Source organism: Pseudonaja textilis, chromosome 11 (assembly GCF_049901715.1).
Source record: "Pseudonaja textilis isolate UNSWEBS1 chromosome 11, rPseTex1.2, whole genome shotgun sequence".
Taxonomy (NCBI): domain Eukaryota; kingdom Metazoa; phylum Chordata; class Lepidosauria; order Squamata; family Elapidae; genus Pseudonaja; species Pseudonaja textilis.
Window position 1 is genome coordinate 12,348,094 of NC_142000.1, and position 7,577 is coordinate 12,355,670.

The following is a 7,577-nucleotide window of genomic DNA, read 5'->3' on the forward strand; positions in this document are numbered from 1 at the left end:
TTAATTGCCTAGAACTATAAATAAGATGGGAGGGTGATGGTGGCTGTTGTGTAGATGAAGGTGTTAACAACAACATCAGCAACCAGTAAACAAGCCTTAGCACCTTGGACAGCTCCCTAATAGCAAATGGAACTTGTTTACTGTATATTCCTGTTCCACCAAGTTGGGATTCCTTCCAAACTTCACTCTTGTACTGGTATATGGAAAACATATTTTGGAGGTGCTGTCTTTGTGCATCGTAGACATTCAGTCAAGTGTGTTTTTAACAAACCATGGTTAAACAAAATACAGCTTGGGGTGATGAGCATATACTCAATGTAAGTCTTGTCTTACTTTCTCATCTCTACGCTCCTAAAGCTGCCCTTTACAAACCTCCTGCAGATGACTTGAAGGGAGCAGCTGCATATTTGTTGCAGCACAATGGTATCTTCAGGTTGTGTACTTGGCATTCAGTATCCAAGCATACATTTGGCCCTTTTTGTTGTGATTTAATTAAGCCCCGTCAGTCCCAGGTTGTGTCATCCATACTGCATAATAGCCTTTCTTTCAAATCCTCCTGCTTTCTACACAGTGCAGTCTGAGTATATCAATATACAGCTGCACCCAGGTGAAATGGAACTAGAATAACTCACATGAGAGCTCTCAGATCACTAGTCAATAACGTCTGATGGAAATGCAAAGGGAAAAGAGCTATGAGGAGGCAGTGGAAAGGATTGTCTTGGCTCCAGAAAGGATTCTGTTTGTCTAGGCAACAAGAACATCAACATCAGTTGAACTTTTGCTTCAATTTCATACCCAGAATTTAGGAAGCCCAACAATAGTTGGTCATCATCTTCCTCATTCTCTTTCTGTTTAGTCAAAATTCCATCCAGGTGATCCTACAGCCCAGAGATGCTATATCCAATACAGTGTCAAGTATTCCAACCTGTCAGGTTCTTCTAATATTCTTATTTGGTTTTTGGAAACATATTTCTTCCAAAAAATGTACCTAATGCCAATAAAGGTGAACTGAAAGCATTATGAGTTGTTGTGTGCATGTATCAAGGGATCTGATGCCATGGCAATGCCTGGCAGGAGTTTAGGATAGTCAGCAGAATGAGATGAACAGAGCCTCAACTGCCACAGAATTAGTTTTATGCCCACTGAAGAGACTGGCATTCTCAAAGTGGGAAGAGCATTGCAATCTAAAATCATCTCAAGGTATGGTGGAACCTAGAGCTGAGTTGAGGGAATGTAGGAGAAGGAATAGCAGAATCTAGGCATGGAGTCAAAAGAGAAATCAGCCTAGAATCTCTACGTAGCCACAAATGGACTAAAACTAAGTCCAACCACCTTAAATTCTGTTAACCCTAGTACCAAAATAGTGCTAACCGTTAGTTGAGTAGATTCCTGTGCGTAGGCTTGAACTATAGACTATAAATCATGTGATCCTGATTTTTCACTCCTGGTCTGCTAGCCTTGAACCGCTGATGGGGAGGAAGCAGCTGAAAGGAGATTCTCCCTAAAATTTCCACAGTGTTTGTGCAGTAGTTCTGTAGTGAGTACATTAATCTAGTTAAGATTCCAATCAATAGGTGAATAGCAATAAATACCACTCTGGTCGGCTGCTTATGTCATTGCTTCCTCCTTACAAATTGCATTAATATGAAGTAATAGCACTTCTAAGTCTGCAGGATTACAGATGCAGTTTTACATTACTGAAGAAAGCTTTCAAACCTTTCGACTGGGCACATCAGTTAATTTGAAAGGATGCAGTGGGCACTCTCACAAAATGGCTGCAATGGAGCACCCTGGCTGCTCACGAGGTATGTGCTTCATTGGAGACAAGCCAATAGGATTTTAATTTTTTTAAACGGAGCAAGAAGGTAGATTTTAAAAGAAAACACCAGGCTGCAATTGCTGATATTATTTTATAAGAACGTAAGTCTCATATGGGACATAAAGTCATTATTGGGAATAAAGTTCTGCTGGAAGCTGGTGCTTTTTGGTTTACTTATTTTAAATTAATTTTCATTTTATAAAGTGAAATGGAGCTTGGATGTAAATAGGCATGAAGGAAAGTGTTATAAACCACAACATAAACCTGATATTCTATATGCAGTAATGAGCTCTTATTTCCTTTCCTGCCACTGAATTCTTCCCCAACTTTGCACAGATTTTTTGTTATTATGGTGACCATCTTAACATCATCATGGAGATGTTTTCCTTCTTCTTTTTTCTTTCTTTCATGATGTGCAAATGCTAAGCTGGCCCAGATATTTCTCCTTCCTGAAGAAGCGCCTGGGACATGTTTTCCCTGAGTTCTTTCATCAAAATGCCAATGTCAGCCACCATTCAAGCCAGCCTGAAAGAAGCCACATTTGGAGGACTGACTGATCACATCAGTGGTTAATTCATATGAAGCAATCGCCAGAACATCTTGCATTAGTAAATACATCTAGGAATTTTTCAGCGGGATTGTTGTATCCTCTGATGTTCACCCATATTTGAATCCTGCAGGGATGTCAGATTAATTCATTCTTAAACACAGGATGGCCAGCAGTGTACATGAAGAACAGGCAGATTATCCAGTCTGCAGACTACCTTTAAAACACTGCAGCTGCTCTGTTTTCAGAGGACAGGGTCTAGGTCCTTTTTCCATGGCTCCAAAAAAGACATTCATTTTAAAACCTTTCAGTGAAATAGTTTAAACAGGGCACAGCTCATTTAACGGTAGCCTGGCTTAACAATAAAAATTCTTGCCTCATTTGTCGTTGTAAGTCAAGGAGTGCCTTACGTGCTGCTGTTTAAGGACAGGGCTGGCTGAAAGAAACACACCAACACGCACCAACACACACACACACACACACACACACACACCCATAAGCACACAAACAGAGAGACAACCTGGAGCTGCCAGGCTTTGAAACTACTTTGTAACTATTGGGGAAGAAAGCCTGCATCTCCCTTGCTTGTCCCAGCACACCTGATTCTATAATAAGGCCTAACAAGGAAGAGGCTCCTTCTCCCCAAAGCGTGCCAGCACAGAGCAAGAGATGGAAATAAGCAAGCTTTGAAACTCTCTGGAGGCCCCCCGGCTCTTGTTTGTACTTTCAGCAAACACTGAGCTCATGGCCTCCAGAGAGATCAGCTGGCAAGTCCATATTTCTCACACATTCGGACCCAAAGACAGAAGACTGGTGACAGCCAGTTTGTCAAACAACATGAAACCCCTCGTAGCTAAATGTGGGCGTTGTCACTGCATCTGACCTCTTACTTGTTGTTCCTGGAACTGCTGGTGTGGTTCTGTTGTGGCCTGCCAGCGGTCAGCAGAGCTGGCAACAGATTCAGGCAGTGAGGAGGTTGGGGAGGAACACAGGCCAGTCCTGGAGTCTGGGGAAGGCTCTGAGGAGCGCTCTGCATTGGAGGCAGAGATGGGACCAGGGCCATCAGACAGTTATCAGCTGCCTTTGGAGTCAGAGATCACTGGGGCAGAAGAATAGTTGGAGCCTGTTCCCAATGTGCGCATGCGTAGAGCTGCCAGACGAAGAGAGCAGCTAAGGAACAAGGGTTGACTTGGGAGTAAAGCCACAGGTGAATGGCTCCTCCCATAGGGAATAAAAGAGGAGCGAAAGGGGAGTGGGGCTTTGCAGGAGACAATGAGTTCATTTGAAGATCCGTTCCTGCATTTTTGCTTAGTATTGTCTGCTATAGCAAGGCCTCTGAAATATATCAGCCTGGCACTTCTCCAAATCTGATAAAGGCCTGTAATTGTGGAATATCTTGAAAGATTGTTGTCTGGGACTTTGCTGGAGTGGAATTCACTTTAAACTAAATAAAATAGGTTTATTGGGATGAGGAGCCAGCTTCGTGCTGTTGGGAAGCCTAGGTCAGAACAGGTTCTTCAGGCCTACACAAACCACAGCATGAATACGATTGCAGGGATCCCTTTTTTACATTGGACTTTTCTCTCCCAGGATTGCAAATATTTTGCACCAGTAACACAGATGCTGTGCCACTGGTAGTCCAACTGTCTTTATGCCTGGTTTCTATAAGTGGAAGGGAGAAGAACTCTACCGTGTCTCTATCAAAGCCTGCTTAGAAGAAGGCAAGTGTCTTGCATTTGTCTCTATAGCAAGGGCCTCCAAACTTGATGACTGTAAGACTTGTGGACTTCAACTCCAAGAATTTTGGGAGTTGAAGTTCACAAGTCTTAAAAGTGGCCAAGTTTGGAGAGCCCTGCTCCATAGGATGAACTACAAGGATCTGCCTCTTAGCCCAAATTTATCATGGAGAAAGAATTAACACCCCAAGGATGCAGAAGAAGCCGTTTCTGTAATTTTAGACTCTACTAATACCACATAGCAATATTTTTATTGCTCAGATTGTTGCAATAATAGTAGCAAATGGCTTGCATTGTTTTCCAGCAGGTGGGTGGATTTTTGAAAAAAAGCCACTGATTCCCAAGCCAAATTCCATTCGCAAGCCCTCCGTATTGGTTACTTTTCCAATTTTGTATCTAAAGGAAGCAAACTTTACGATGAAGAAAGCTAATGAAAAAAAAAACAGGCATTGCAAATTCTCTCTGCCTGCTCCATTAAAACCTCACAACCAAGTTGATGAGCCTTGCTCCTCAGCTCACAACAATACCTGGATCTATGCTCCATCTAATTCAGGTATTTACATCTGAACTCATCAATAAATTTTGCGATATTCTACTGGGAGAAATGCAACCATCAGTTTATAAAGGGAAACATTCTGTAAATAAGGTCTACCTTCCGGCATCAACAGAGTTAAGCAGGTATCCTGAGCAATAAAGAGAAAGATGCGTTGGACTCCTCGAGGCCCCTTGAGGCCCTCCGAACGAACTCAACATCAATAAAACTTGAGATTCTTGTTATAATGGATGGCAAACTACAAAAGCAACAAAAAAAGCCTCATGCCCAGGAGGTGCTTGGAAATGAGCAGCATGGCTGCAGACCAAAGGCATGGATTTAATTGGAGCAAGACAGGTGTTGAGGTTTTAAGCAAATAGGGAGATTAATTAAATTAGGGAAGAGAGCAACGGCAGCACCAGGCAAGAAACTAAGCCAAACTGTTAATACCCGGGTTGGGAAGAAGGACTCTGCGAGTTAACTTTTGCCCTCCCTTGCAAATCAGTGCTAGAATGCATTCTGGAGTAGAAGGGGGGACGGGGGGTTAAGGATCTTTTAAAAGAAATTTAGCACAGATGTTGTTCTGCTTTGTCTTCCAGCCCTATATAATGCATGGTTGAGTGGGTTCTCCAGATGCTGTTCTCTCTCCCTTCATTTCTGACTGTAAACGACTGATGGGAGGTGCAGCTTAAGATCTTCTGGAAGTCTACTCTGTGGCATCCTCATTCTTACCATTCAGAAAGCCGTGGTCCTGTTCTATCCACCATGAATAGTAGCTTTCTCAGGAAACCACATTGGCCACGTGAGACTTGCTAAAATGTGAGATTCACCTGCAAGGCCCCTCCAGTTCTAAATTTACGAAAATGTAGTTTTCCCTGATGGACGTGCCATTCTGAAATCTGTTCCGTACATTATCGTGCTTCCTTGGCTTCCTCACACTCAAGATGTAGATTGGGAATGAAACACTGCCTAGCAATAGCACTTTGACTTATATACTGCCCCATCGTGCTTTACAGCACTCTTTGGGTGGTTTAAAACATCAGCATCTTGCCTCCAATAATCTGGGCCCTCATTTTATCAGCCTTGGAAGCATGAAAGGCTGAGTCAACCTTGAGTCCCATCAGGGACAAACTCCAGACTGTGGGCAGAGTTAGCTTGCAATGCTGCATTCTAATCACTGCACCCACTGGGGTCTAGAGAGCTATTTGCAAATAAAATAAGACCACGATGGGCTAGTTCTGGCATTAGATGAACTCACAGTGAAGCAACTTCCCATGCAACTTATCTGAGATGCACTTTCCTTCTTTCTCCAGGAGATACCAACTAAGGCAAGGCCCCCCAAAGTTGGCAGCTTTAAGACTTGTGGACTTCAACTCCCAGAATTCTTGGAGTTGAAGTCCACAAGTCTTACAGTTGTCAAGTTTGGAGACATCTGAACTAAGGATACTGATTACATGCCGCATTCCTCCCTTAAAATTCTTGCCCCAACTCAAAGCTTATTTTTCTGTGTTGCAAATCTTGGGCTTCCTCCAAGCTTGCTGATCTCTCCCAGTATTTGAGTGATGCAGTTTTGGTTGAATGTCAAACAGATCCAACAGATAATCAGAGTCAGAAGGGACCCTGTAGGGACCTTCCTTGTATGTACAACACTGAGACCCTGAAATTGGAAATAGAAGAAAAAATAAGATCTTCCATTCTTACTTTTTTTTTTTTTTTGCTGGCTTGCTTTCTTCATGACCAACTATGTCAAGAGCAAAAGAGAGAAAGCAAATAACGACCGTGGATTTCAAACATTTCTAATGTTTGAAAAATGTTTTTTTTTTTTGTAAACTCCTAAGCAAAAAAGAAGATTGGTAGCGTGGTGCACAAAGTGAAGTATATGAAGTGTTGGGCGCAGCCCGTGCAAGACAGAAGAAATGCAAAAATGCCTTTTAATAGAAATATAGATACACATTTAAACAGCAGATATGAATGGACTCAGGATTTCTCTCTAATCAGGATTTCTCTCTAATCCAACGAGGAGTGACAAGACATGGAAGTATCTTTGTAATAAACATGGGCCATGCTGGCAAGAAACCTTTTTATCTGCTTTTCCAACAAAGATTTTTTTTTTTGTCAACAAAACAGGTAAGACCACCCCATTTGACCCATATTTTCATATTGCCTTTTGTTGGTAAGGAAAGAGAGAATGCAGAATGCTCAGAATTAGGCTTGCAAACAGTAGCGATACAAATATTGCATGTACCCTCTCATTGGTAGCAAATGCTCAAAATTAGGCTTGCAAACAGTAGTGATACAAATATTGCATGCACCCTCTCATTGGTAGCAAGATCTATGGACAAGCTATGCGGTCATCAACCATACAAGTAAGACTCCCTACTAGCTGTGTCCAGTGGAGAAAGAGGTGGCCTGAAAAAAAAACTTTTTTAAAAAATGCACAAATACACACACAGCACCGGATTCATTTTGCCTTCATGGTGGCCAAAAATGGGAGAACCCAACGGGAAACATAAAAGTACCAACTGAGTAGAAATAAAATAATTGCTTTCCACAAAAAGAAGAAGAAGAAACTACAGACGATGTCTTCTTGGATAGATGAACTGGGAAAGCTGTAAAATAAACAAGCCACCAAACAGATGTCAGCGCACACCTAATGACTAGCACACAGACCTAAGCTCATTGAAGACCACCACACCCCATCTCACCTGGCCCAGGTTGTCTCTCCTAATGAGATACTGCCGAGAACATGGGACACAAGGACTGTGGGACACCAGAACACATTTGAGCACCTTTGAGAAAAGTTCTCTGGTGTGGGTCTCTTGAGTAGGGTTATTGTTCAGTGAGTCAACACCTGCTTGGCATGGAGAATGTTCTGGAATTGATCCCTACTCTTTCTAAGGGAAACCTGGGGAAGCTTTGCCTTTCACCAATCCATATGGACCT